The sequence below is a fragment of the Eleutherodactylus coqui genome, chromosome 4 (genome assembly GCF_035609145.1).
Source record: "Eleutherodactylus coqui strain aEleCoq1 chromosome 4, aEleCoq1.hap1, whole genome shotgun sequence".
Classification (NCBI taxonomy): domain Eukaryota; kingdom Metazoa; phylum Chordata; class Amphibia; order Anura; family Eleutherodactylidae; genus Eleutherodactylus; species Eleutherodactylus coqui.
Genome location: NC_089840.1, coordinates 85,573,996 through 85,578,779, shown reverse-complemented (window position 1 = coordinate 85,578,779; position 4,784 = coordinate 85,573,996). Strand labels below are relative to the sequence as shown.

Here is a 4,784-nt window from a genome sequence, read left to right as displayed (position 1 = left end):
GGGGTGCTGTCAGTGTACTTAGGGGGAGGGGCGGGGGGTGCTGTCAGTTTACTTGTGTGGAGGACAGGTGCTGTCAGTGTACTTGTGTGGGGGAGGGGCGGGGGTGTGCTGTCAGTGTATTTGTGTGGGGGAGGGGCGGGGGTGCTGTCAGTTTACTTGTGTGGAGGACGGGTGCTGTCAGTGTACTTGGGGGAGAGGCGGGGGTGCTGTCAGTGTACTTGTGTGTGGGGTGATGCTGTCAGTGTTCTTGTGGGAGGGAGAGTCAGGGGGTGCTGTCAGTGTACTTGTAAAGGGGAAAGGGCGGCAGGGGATGTCAGTTTACTTGTATTGGAGCACTGTGTGGGAGCATGTGGTGTTACTTTCACTTTGAATTCGTGATCCTCTGCCATTGAAAGTAATGATAAAGATCGCAATGATCTGCTAGAGTTGTGACTGCTGTAGCAGGAGATTCCTTCATCTCCCCTGCATGTCATCTCATCATTGTGACAGTGATGTGACAGTGTCCAGTGATGCGGGGAGATGAAGGTATCACTTACTACAGCTGTCACAGCTCTTGCAGGAGATCACATTGCTCTTCCATTGCTTTGAGTGGGGCTGGTGCAGCTACTGCTCCATTGAAAGCAGTGAGATCAGACGACTCACATGGAGGAAAAGAGCGATATCGGTCCATCACTCACAGCCTGATATCACTCTCCCCATCACAGCATGCGTCTCACATAATGACGCCGGCCTTCCAGTCATGTGACCGGCATCATGGGGAGCACACATGCTGAGGAGGAGAGGAAGAGCAGTGCATCACAGGAACTACCCGGGCGGTGCCATTTTTGATATGTTCTGCAGGTCAGTTTTATAAGATAAGGAATAAAAAGGTTAGCAGAATATCATTTTTTATGTTAATGCTATATTGTATGATGCTTTTACTCTACAGGACAGTAATGGGGGAAAAAATCGTTTTAGACGGCAGGACAGCCCCTTTAATCTCTCAGCCTCATTCACCATTCTCTGTTCTAGGCATCAGTTCCACAGTGAGGCTCTGAGAGCTCATGTTTTATTTTTTTTTACTTTCACTTTCATCAGCCTGCCGTCTCTCTGCTTCTTCTCCTCCTTTCTCTGCTGCTTCCAGCGCTATGTCCTGTGTGGGGCTCTAGGGGTAACACAGTATGTTAGGCTGAATGAAGACAATGTCCATTTAGTTCAGCCTGTTTTAACCTCCCCCTTGTTAGTCCAGAGGAAGGCAGAAAAAAACCGCAAGCCAATTAGCTCCTGGAGGAAAAAAAATTACTTCCTGACTCCATAATGGCAGCCAGAGTAATCCCTAGATCAACATTTGCGATAAACAACCCCGCTGGTCACCTAATGTCTATATCCTGTAATATCATAGTGCTCTAGAAAGACATCTAGTCCCCTCTTAAACTCCTCTATGGAGTTTGCCATCACCATGTCCTCAGGCAGAGAGTTCCACAGTTTCACTGCTTTTACAGTAAAGAACCCCTTTTTGTGTTGGTGACAAAAAAATGTGTTCCTCTAGACGTAGAGGATGCCCTCTTGTTACAGTCGCAGTCCTTGGTATAAACAAATCAATACTGGTGTATCTTGTCTCCACCACAAGTGTGGGTGGAGACCTAGTGATGGGCTGTATCCGCTCAGTATACAAGCTGCTGATTGGCTGGCTGCAGCAAGGTCATAGCACCCCAAGACTTTATTTGCTTTTGCAGTAGCTGACTGGCCTTGATTACTCCAGTTAAATCTACAATCCACTAGTACCCCCAAGGCTTTTTCCATATCGCTTTTCCCTAGCAGTACCCCATTTAGTGTATATTGGTGGCGTCCGTTTCTCCTGCCCATGTGCATAACCTTGCATTTATCAATATTGAACTTCATTTGCCATTTTTTACCCAAGCCCCCAGTTTATCTAGGTCCTTTTGTAGCCGTACATTATCCTCCATTGTATTAATTGTCTTATATAATTTTGTATCATCTGCAGATATTGATATTTTACTGTGTAGTCAGTGCAGTACATTCTGTTCAACATATTTATCAGGTCATTGATAAATATATTGAACAGAATGGGGCCTAATTCTGAACCCTGTGGCACCCCACTAGCAACATTGAGCCAATCAGAGTATGAACCATTTATTACTACCCTCTGCTTTCTATCTCTGAGCCAGTTCCTTACCAGATACACACGTATTCACACAGAGGTATGCAGTGTCTGCACTACTCTTCTCCCTGTAACTCCCCCAGTGTTTCTCCTGCTCAGGAGATAAGGGGACCGATCAAGCCTGCTTACCACACTCTCCTCGCAGGGAATCCCCTGGGTCCACCGCCCCTGCCATCTTCAGCTGGTCTGTGCCTGGACTATGTGTCCTCTGCTCTCCTTCTCCATCTTGCATCGGGAAGAATGTTGTCAGTCTCTGCAGACTTTCTGTTGTCAGCTTCCTCTCTGGCATCCTCCTTTCTTCTCCTGCACCTTGGTAAGCCCTTGCTCCCCTTTTTTGCTGTTTACCGTCGCTTAGAGGTCTTTGTTAGCGGAGTTCAGCTTCTTGCCATCCAGGCCATGCCCCCTTTCTCAACATCATTTTTAAGCAATTCACCATTTTCATCCTGTAAACCATCCTATAGCATCTTTAACTTTTCTTTTGCTTTTGACATACCACCACATTCCATTTTATTTCTTTTAGGCACTTTTGCAAGCCTCAATTCATTATTAGTTTTAATGACAGTTGCCCTACAGTTTTTTCAGAACTCATTCTTTTTTCCTTTAGATATTTCTCCCTCTTCCTTTTGATAAACATTTTTCATTTTAGCATGTGTGTGTATAAGTTCTGTGTTCATCCATCTCTTTAAATGCTTCCAATTCTTCCTTCTTTTAAGGATTGTTATGTTAACTATTGTGCTTTGAGAATCTCATTTCGAAATATTTCCCAACCTTCTTGGACATTTCTGTCTTTGAGTACATCTAGCCATTGGATCCTTCCTACCCTCTTTCTGAGTTCATTAAATTTGCCCTTCTGAAATTTAACCTTGAGGTCTGAGTCTTCTCTGGTCTTCCTCCCCTTGTTATCCAAAATTCAAGGATAGCATGATCACTGCCTCCCAGCCACCCTTACTTCCTCAACCATTCCCTCCCTTTTGGTAAGAATTAGGTCCAAAATAGCAGATCCTCTTGTTTTTTTCTACATTTTGAAAGATAAAGTTGTCAACAAGAGTGGATAATAATTTGTTGGACCCATTACTTTTGCCTGAGAGAGATTCCCTACAAATGTCTGGATAGTTAAAATCTCCCATGATCGCTATGTTGTGCTTTTTTGAGAGCTTGGCTATGTGATGTAGAAAGAGTTCATCCATATCTTCTGCTTGTCCAGGCGGCTTATAGTAAATGCCTACAATAGTGTCCTGACTACTGTTCTCTCCTTGTTTTCCTACCCAAACAGTTTCTATTTTATTCAGCTCACGTGTTGGAATGACCTTGATTCCAGGTTGCCTCCTCCGTGTTTCTCTGTGCAGTCAGGATGCTTTGTCTGCTTTTCCACATCTGTCCAGATTTCAAAACTGTGACCCTCCCCTTCTGATTTGCATAATCTCTTGCACCTTGGTACGGTAGAGAACCAGAAGTAGGAGTCCTCTTTGTTGCCTCCTAGAAAGTCTAGTTTGCATTCAAGTCACCAGCCCTGTCTCGCTTCCTGCTGAATCTTGGGAAATGCTTTGCGCCAGGATAGGTCTATCATTTCCACCTTGACTCTCCCTAATTTGGAGAGAGGGGCATGCGGCGCGGTATACAGTATATTTCACAGAGATCTTACTTTTGACCGTGCTCGCTTTGGCAGCACATATACTAAAATTGGAACGATACAGAGAAGATTAGCATGGCCCCTGCGCAAGGATGACATGCAAATTCGTGAAGCACTCCATATTTTATTTAGCTCACGTGTTGGAATGACCTTGATTCCAGGTTGCCTTCTCTGTGCAGTCAGGATGCTTTGTCTGCTTTTCCACATCTGTCCAGATTTCAAGACTGTGACCCTCCCCTTCTGATTTGCATAATCTCTTGCACCTTGGTACGGTAGAGAACCAGCAGTAGGAGTCCTCTTTGTTGCCTCCTAGAAAGTCTAGTTTGCATTCAAGTCACCAGCCCTGTCTCGCTTCCTGCTGAATCTTGGGAAATGCTTTGCGCCAGGATAGGTCTATCATTTCCACCTTGACTCTCCCTTATTTGGAGAGAGGGGCATGCGGCGCGGTATATATTTCACAGAGATCTTCCATTTGACCGTGCTCGATTCGGCAGCACATATACTAAAATTGGAAAGATACAGAGAAGATTAGCATGGCCCCTGCGCAAGGATGACACGCAAATTCGTGAAGCGTTCCATATTTTATTCAGCTCACGTGTTGGAATGACCTTGATTCCAGGTTGCCTCCTCCGTGTTTCTCTGTGCAGTCAGGATGCTTTGTCCGCTTTTCCACATTTGTTCAGATTTCAAGACTGTGAACCTCCCCTGGTTGTACGCATTTTTTTGTCTTTCATTTTTTGCTGGTGATCCACCTCAGTCAGCAGAGCACTTTTACAATGGTTTCAGGATCTGAGGCACCCCATTTGTGGTATGCTTTGTTTTTTTTTCAAAGTAACTTTTGCCTTTTGATAAATATTTCCATGGATAGGAGCAACAGTGAGTTTTGTAGCATTTTTTTTGCATGTTTCAGCTTCACAGTGGATTTTTTTTTCTCTGGCAAAAATTATATATTAATGAGGGAGGGTTCGTAATGTGTTAATAGTCCCTAAATAT

General features: G+C 44.6%; 2 non-coding genes across 2 annotated transcripts; both read left to right on the top strand.

The window, feature by feature from the left end:
* Positions 1-3,811: 3,811 nt before the first annotated feature.
* LOC136626814 (U6 spliceosomal RNA) lies at positions 3,812-3,918 on the top strand. Its single transcript, XR_010792668.1, has one exon. It is a non-coding gene; the product is annotated as a U6 spliceosomal RNA (small nuclear RNA).
* Positions 3,919-4,269: 351 nt separating this feature from the next.
* LOC136626813 (U6 spliceosomal RNA) lies at positions 4,270-4,376 on the top strand. The gene has a single exon (XR_010792667.1). It is a non-coding gene; the product is annotated as a U6 spliceosomal RNA (small nuclear RNA).
* Positions 4,377-4,784: the final 408 nt, after the last annotated feature.